We start from the raw sequence: 8502 nt of genomic DNA on the forward strand, positions 1-8502 counted from the left end.
AGGAGACAGCACATTCCTGGCACAGGTCAGAATTCAGAGAGGATGCCATAAGGTAAGATTCTGAAGTGGGAGTGGGATCTATACTGAGGGTGTTTGGGATGATCCAAGAGAGCTTGTGCAGAATGAGACAGGGAGAGTTTGGGGAAATGGTCTCTCGTTAAGTAAAGCAGATACAGACTGTAGGCTTGGCCTAAGGGAATACAAAACAGAGGGCTGTTTAGATGCCAACAAAAAGAAATGAACCCACAATTCCCTCTGCCTCTAAAATTACCTCCAGTGTGCCTCTGAAATTATCTGTAATTTCTTACTGATGTTTCTACTCATTAACAATAAAGTAACAGAAAAACTAGACTGAAACAGTTTTTCTCTCACTGATCCTATATGCTCATATTTTCTTTGATTTGGCTTTCCTTTTTTAGTATATTCTTTGGAGTTTTTACATTTTATCCTATTTAGAAAGAGGCTTTGTTTTAAACAATCTCCATTTTAATAATCCATCTTCCTCAAAGAGACTTTATGAGGCTATTTACTAAGCTGACTGTATCAGCTGAGTTTTTTGACTGTGTGGATCATAATAAACTGTGGAAAATTCTGAAAGACCACCTGACCTGCCTCTTGAGAAACCTGTATGCAGGTCAGGAAGCAACAGTTAGAACTGGTCATGGAACAACAGATTGGTTCCAAAATGGGAAAAGGAGCCCGTCAAGGTTGTATATTGTCACCCTGCTTATTTAACTTATATGCAGAGTACATCATGAGGAACGCTGGGCTGGAAGAAGCACAAGCTGGAATCAAGATTGCCGGGAGAAATATCAATAACCTCAGATATGCAGATGACACCACCCTTATGGCAGAAAGTGAAGAGGAACTCAAAAGCCTCTTGATGAAAGTGAAAGAGGAGAGTGAAAAGGTTGGCCTGAAGCTCAATATTCAGAAAACAAAGATCATGGCATCTGGTCCCATCACTTCATGGGAAAAAGATGGGGAAACAGTGTCAGACTTTATTTTGGGGGGCTCCAAAATCACTGCAGATGCTGATTGCAGCCATGAAATTAAAAGACGCTTACTCCTTGGAAGAAAGTTATGGCCAAACTAGATAGTATATTAAAAAGCAGAGACATTACTTTGCCAACCAAGGTCCATCTAGTCAAGGCTATGGCTTTTCCAGTGGTCATGTATGGATGTGAGAGTTGGACTGTGAAGAAGGCTGATCACCGAAGAATGGATGCTTTTGAACTGTGGTACTGGAGAAGACTCTTGAGAATCCCTTGGACTGCAAGGAGATCCAACCAGTCCATTCTAAAGGAGATCAATCCTGGGTGTTCATTGGAAGGACTTATGCTAAAGCTGAAACTCCAATACTTTGGCCATGTCATGCGAAGAGTTGACTCACTGGAAAAGACTCTGATGCTGTGAAGGATTGGGGGAGGGAGGAGAAGTGGATGACAGAGAATGAGATGGCTGGATGGCATCACCAACTCGATGGAGATGAGTTTGAGTGAATTCCGGGAGTTGGTGATGGACAGGGAGGCCTGGCATGCTGCAGTCCACGGGGTTGCAAGGAGTCCAACACGACTGAGAGACTGAACTGAACTGAACTGAAAGAAAGACGCTGGGTGTTGTAAAAGCAACCTCAGGCAGCTGGGGTTGGTTTTCGGCCTGGGGCTTTATTCTTTTAATTAGCATGAGAATAATATGGCCTCTGATTAACTCCTCCAAACAATGATGATGCCAAAACCATTTAGGTTGGACATCCCTAAGTTATGAATGGGTTTTGTTCTGGAAACATGTGAATTTCTCCTGTGAAAGTCAGGCCAAGCTTTCCCATAGAGGAAAAGAAAACTGGCCCATAGGACAAGCAGTGTGACAGCCAATGGTGCCTGTACCCTGTTCTCTGATGGGCACCGTACTAAGCTCTTCACATGGATTATTCCATTTATTCCTCACAGCAAATTCTGTAAAGTTGGTGTGATTATTACTCTGTTTTCCCAAGGGAAAAACTGGCGTACAGAGTATATAAATAACTTGCCTAAGATAATACAGCTAAGCAGCAGTGCCACCGGTTCCATGCTCCTTAGCAGTGTTTGATCATGCCTTCTCTGGAAGTACAGATTCCAAGCCAGGCCAGGACTAGGGTGAAACAAGTGAGGGACTCCCTGGGGGGCACAAAACTGAAGGGGCTGCAAAAACAAAAACTCATTCAGCCAGCCCAAGAAGTCTACGTAACCATTGTGAAGCTCACCTAACATAATTTTCACACCACAGTGCTTGACCAGTCAGAGCCATCCTGTATACACCCATCTTGGCAAATTAATTGATAGCTCTCAAACATTAATTTGCATCAGAATCCCGTGGAGCTCCTGGTTAAATTCAGATTCTTAAACCCCACTCTCAGAAATTAGGAATCGCTAGGCAGGAAGAGACACAAGAGATTTGAGTTCAATCCCTGGATCAGGAAGAACCCCTGGAGGAGGTAATGGCAACCCACTCCAGTATTCTTACCTGGAAAATTCCGTGGGCAGAGGAGCCTGGCAGGCTACAGTCCATGGGGTCGCAAAGAGTCCATCATGATTGAGTAACTATGCACACACACAGACTTGGAATGGTCTTTGTTACTCTCTCCCCTGTAGCTGGCTTTGACCCTCTTCCTGGCTACTCACCTGAGGTGGAGAGCCACGATTTGGACTGGGAATGGGGAGAGGGAAGGTAGGCTTGAGAACACAGCTCCTTAGCAGTAGAACAGACAGGGGAGAGCCGAGGGACAAGAAACCAAGGATGGGCTGCTTTTGGGGTAGGAGTGGAGTAACCAGGTCAGCGCATCCATAGTGAAGCACAGCACTATCTGAACAGAGAAATATGCTGGAATACATTAAGATTTAGGCAAGCTGGAATGGCATTATGGAGAATCATTTTTAACAGATGCCACTTGTCATTACAACAAAACACATGCTACGCACTGATTACATATGCAATATTCAGATGAAATTTCAAAACATATTTATATATTTTTAAAACAGCTATTTGAGCAATCAAAGGAATGGTGTATTTATCTCTGTTTAACTCTTTTCATTCTTCAGAGTTAACATGACTGAGAAAATATCAAGAAAGAAGGAGAGAACATGGACTTAGTATTTAGTAATCAATAATACTGCATTGGGCTTCCTCAATGGCTCAAGTGGTAAAGAATCTCCCTCCAATGCAGGAGACAGAGGAGACCTGGGTTCAATCCCTGCATCGGGAAGATCCCTTTGAGGAGGAAATGGCAACCCATTCCAGTATTCTTGCCTGGAGAATCTCATGGACAGAGGAGCCTGATGGGCTATAGGCCATAGCGTCGCAATGAGTCAGACACGACTGAGCATGTGACGGACGGATGAAATACTGCATCACTACATGCTCTGTGCAAAGAGCAGATGCTCCATGTGCAGACTATAGATGGACTTAGAAAAGGCAGAGGAACCAGAGAGCAAATTGCAACATCTGCTGGATCATAAAAAAGCAAGACAATTCCAGAAAATTCTTGAATTCTGCTTCACTGACTACACTAAAGACTTTGATTGTGTGGATCACAACAAACTGTCGATAATTCTTAAAGAGAAGGGAATACCAGGCTACCTTACCTGTCTCCTGAGAAACCTGTGCAAAGATGGGCACAATAAAGGACAGAAACAGCAAGGATCTTACAGAAGCAGAAAAGATTAAGATGGGGTGGCAAGAATACACAGAAAAATTATACAAAAAAGTCTTAATGGCCTGGATAACCAGGACCATGGTATGGTCACTCACCTAGAGCCAGACATCCTAGAGTGTGAAGTCAAGTGGGCCTTAGGAAGCATTACTAAGAACAAAGCTAGTAGAGGTGATGGAATTTCAGCTGAACTATTTCAAATCTTAAAAGATGATGTTGTTAAAGTGCTTCATTCAATATGTCAGCACATTTGGAAAACTCAGCAGTGGTCATAGGACTGGAAAAGGTCAGTTTTCATTCCAATCCCAAAGAAAGGCAATGCCAAAGAATGTTCAAACTACTGCACAACTCTGCTCACTGTATATGCTAGCAAGGTAATGTACAAAATCCTTCAAGGTGGGCTTCAGCAGTACGTGAACCAAGAACTTCCATATGTACAAGCAGGATTGAGAAAAGGAAGAGGAAGCAGAGATCATTGCCAAAATCCACTGGATCATAGAAAAAGAGAATTCCAGAAAAATATCTACTTCTGCTTCATTGACTACGCTAAGGCCTCTGACTATGTGGATCACAACAAACTGTGGAAAATTCTTAAAAAGATGGGAATACCAGACCACCCTGCTTGTCTCCTAAGAAACCTGCATGCAGGTCAAGAAGCAGTGATTAGAAATGGACATGGAACAACGGATTGGTTTCAGAATTGGGAAAGAAGTACATAAGGGTGTACATTGTCAACCTGCTGATTTAACTTATATGCAGAGTACATCATGGGAAATGCTGGGCTGGATGAATCACAAGCTGGAATCAAGACTGCAGGGAGAAACATCAACAACTTCAGTTATGCAGATACCACCACCCTAAAGGAAAAAAGCAAAGAGGAACTAAAAAGACTCTTGATGAGTGTGAAAGAGGAGAGTGTGAAAGCTAGCTTAAAAGTCAACATTCAAAAAACTAAGATCATGGTATCCAGTCCCATCACTTCTTGGCAAACAGATGGGGAAAAAGTGGAAACAGTGACAGACTTTACTTTCTTGGGCTCCAAAATCACTGAAGATCGTGACTGCAGTCATGAAATTAAAAGATGCTTGCTCTTTGGAAGAAAAGCTATGACCAGTGTAGACAGCATATTAAAAAGCAGAGACATTACTTTGCCAACAAAGGCCCGTATAGTCAAAGCTATTATTTTTCTGAAATCTTTTCTGCAATCTTTCTGAGTAGGACCATAAAGAAGGCTGAGCACTGAAGAACTGATGCTTTTGAACTGTGGTGCTGGAGAAGACTCTTGAGAGTCCCTTGGACTACAAGAGATCAAACCAGTCAATCCTAAAGGAAATCAGTCCTGAACATTCATTGGAAGGACTGATGCTGAAGCACCAATAGCCTTTGGCTATCTGATGCGAAGAACTGACTCATTTGAAAAGACCCTGATGCTGGGAAAGATCGAAGGAAGGAAAAGGGGACGACAGAGGATGAGATGGTTGGATGGCATCGCTGATTCAATGGTCATGAGTTTTAGCAAACTCCAGGAGACAGTGAAGGACAGTGAAGCCCGGTGTGCTGCAGTACACAGGGTCACAAAGAATCAGACATAATTTAGTGACTGGACAACTAGAAGGTAGAGTTTCGGGTAATTTAATTATTTTCACTTACTTTCTATTTTCAAATTTCTTTAATAATAATGGATTAATATTAAAACGCGAAAAAAATTTTTAAGTTGTTTTCAGTTCTAAAGTACTGAAAAGCAAGTTCCTCTGAAATTCACTATTCTCCGCTTGAAATAGGACTATTAAGTGAATGACATATATATTTATGAGTAGGCAAAGATGAGAGAAGATTGCAAGATAAAAAAGAAGATTTCAGAATCTCTCCCAGAATTTACTTTTGAGCTTGATGTAAATGACAGAATGAGCCAGCCAAAGAAGGGGAGAACTTTCCAAACTGTCCAGGCAGAAGGAATAGGTGAAAAGGCTCCAGGATACAATGAACTTGAAATATTTGATGCGCAGTGAGAGTCTGATTTACATTCCCTTCTGCTGTGCAAAACATGAAAGGGTTTGGGTGGGGTGCGTTGAGGGTTGGAGGGAAGCAATAATGCTGGCATGGAAAGCAATCAAAAAGGCTAATACAGAGCTTTCCTCCGGCTCAGTGGTAAAGAATCTGCTTGCCAATGCAGGAGACACAGTTTCAATCCCTGATCTGGGAAGACTCCACGTGCTGTGATGAGCTAAGCTCGTGCACCACAGCTATTGAGCCTGTGCTCTTGAGCCCAGGAGCAGCAACTACTGAGCCCAGGAGCTCCAACCACTGAGCCCAGGTGCTGAAACTATGGAAGTCCTGCATGCCCTAGAGTCCATGAGCCATAACAAGAGAAGCCATCACAACGAGAAGCCCACACACCACAACTAGAGAGTAGCTCCTGCTTGCTGCAACTGGAGAAAAGCCTATTCAGAAATGAAGACCCAGCACAACCATAAATAAATTTTTTAAAAAGGCTAACATAGGGAATTCCCTGGTTGTCCAGTGGTTAGGACTCCATGCATTCACTGCTGAGGGCCCAGGTTCAATCTCTGGTCAGGAAACTAAGATCCTGCAAGCCTCTGGCCATTGCGGGGTGGGGGGTAAGCTAATACATAAACCTAAGAAGATGACTTGGGTTGGGTTAATAACAGTAGAGAAGGAAAGAAGTGCGAAGATTCTGGATCTATGTTAAAGGCAGAGCTAACCAGACTTGCTAATGAACTGGTGGTGGCTGCTGAAGAAAAAAAAAGAGAAATAAAGGAAATTACTGTCAAGTCATATGGAAGCTTCTAGATTAGTGTCACACTTAGAATGTGACACTGGGACTCCCAAGTTACTTCTCCAAAGACAGCTACACCCCAAAGAGAGAAGTGTTGGTTACTCACTGCTATCAAGTGTCCTTTGGGAGCTAAGGCACTACCAGGGGGAATGCTGTGAAACAGAGTATAAAAGAAATGGATGGGATGGATCTTTTTGTCTTGAAGTTTATGAACTTATAGTTGAGATGGTACAAAACAAAGATATATATAAATGTGACTTCATATGCTTGATTGCTGACATGAATGCATACTCTGATAAATAAAAGAGGCTGTTGTGCTTGTTGTGGTTTCAGCAAGAATTATACCTCTAGTAAATTACACTCAAACATCTAACTCAGTGGTTTATAATTACAAGATCAGGAAATGATCACAGTTAAAAATATTAATGCACAGAGGGAAGTCGATTCACATGCCCATCCTTACCCTTCATAGTTATATAATGGCATGTCACTCTGAATGACAGGCTCATCAGTCTGTTTTATTCTACAGCTGAATTTACCAAGCACCCAAAAGAAAAGGCATCTGAATAACGGGCTACATTTTCACTTGCTCCACCTGTGTTTTGAATTCTGTCATATGGACAAAACAGAGGAAAACAGAAGAAACTTGCCTCCTAGGGAATCTACTCAAGACAAATTTTCCATCAGATTGAACCAAGAATAGACCTGGAAGGATTTCAGATACTTAGGGGTCACCTGAGTCACTTTACATACAACAGCATTGCTATATGTAAACATGTACTCTAAAAGTAGAGAAAATTTCAAAACCTAGATAATTATGGCATTGTTTCCAAATTAAGAATCATTTCACACTGGTAATTCACGAGGTTCTGGAAAGTTTTACTTCTGCCCATAATAAAATCAGAGAATGAAAATAATTATCAAATTTAGCAGATTTTTTTATTCTACATAATTTATACCTATTGAAACTCAGGAAGCTTCAGCAAATGACTAATCAGTTAATAACTTTTCTTGCTCTCTCTCATGGTTAAACTATGATTGCTAATGTGTGTTTTTCACAGTCTTAATCACGACCAGGAAGAATAAGAATTTAACAATCTATTCAACTGCCAAAGAACCTACAGGTCAATATATTAATGGTATTGGGAAAACCTACTTCCTTCTTTAAAAAAGGGTGACATACAGACTTCAAGGGCTAGAAGACCTAGGAATCCATTCTCTCACCTGGAACTGCCAACAAAGGAATCAAGGCAGAGTAATGGTTAAGAACATAGGAATCAGAGTCAGATGCTGAGTTTTAAACCCAGCTACTGTGTGTTCCCTGAGTGGAACATGATTTAAGCTCCCTCAGATGTAAAATAAGAATTCTAAAACCAACCCATAGAGATTAAATAAAACAATGTGTGTTAAGTTTGGGGCCCAGTGCCAGACACACCGTATTCTAAACTGGCTAAAAGGATTATCCAAGAAACCCTCAAACTCTCTATGTAGTTTACCATGACTGCCCCTTTCTCCAGGCTACCACAGCGCTCAAATTGTGCTCATTCCCTATTCCTTTGTTTATGCCTTCATTTACCTAACAATTGTTTATGGAACAATTATTCTTGCCAGAAGTTGGACCAAAGGCTAAAGACATAGCTATAAATATGATAAATGGGTTCTCCACCCTTATGATTTTATAGCCTATTTAGCATTGAAGACCGAAGACCATACAGTATGATATTTGCCTTGCTGTGAGAAATTCAGGCTATAATTGCATCCCCTAGACTTGCCTGGAGAATCCCAGGGACGGGGGAGCCTGGTGGGCTGCTGTCTATGGGGTCGCACAGAGTCAGACACGACTGAAGCGACGTAGCAGCAGCAGCAGCACAGGTTAGGCTGAAAACTGAACTTGAGGGTCAAAGAAAGCTTTCTGTGGTCAGTGTATTTAAGTGGCAAATAAAAGGGGAAGTATTTCACTTTTCACTTTCACACATTGGAGAAGGAAATGGCAACCCACTCCAGTGTTCTTGCCTGG

The sequence above is a fragment of the Moschus berezovskii genome, chromosome 12 (assembly GCF_049115385.1).
Source record: "Moschus berezovskii isolate FMDL1 chromosome 12, NW_MosBer_1.0, whole genome shotgun sequence".
Lineage (NCBI taxonomy): Eukaryota > Metazoa > Chordata > Mammalia > Artiodactyla > Moschidae > Moschus > Moschus berezovskii.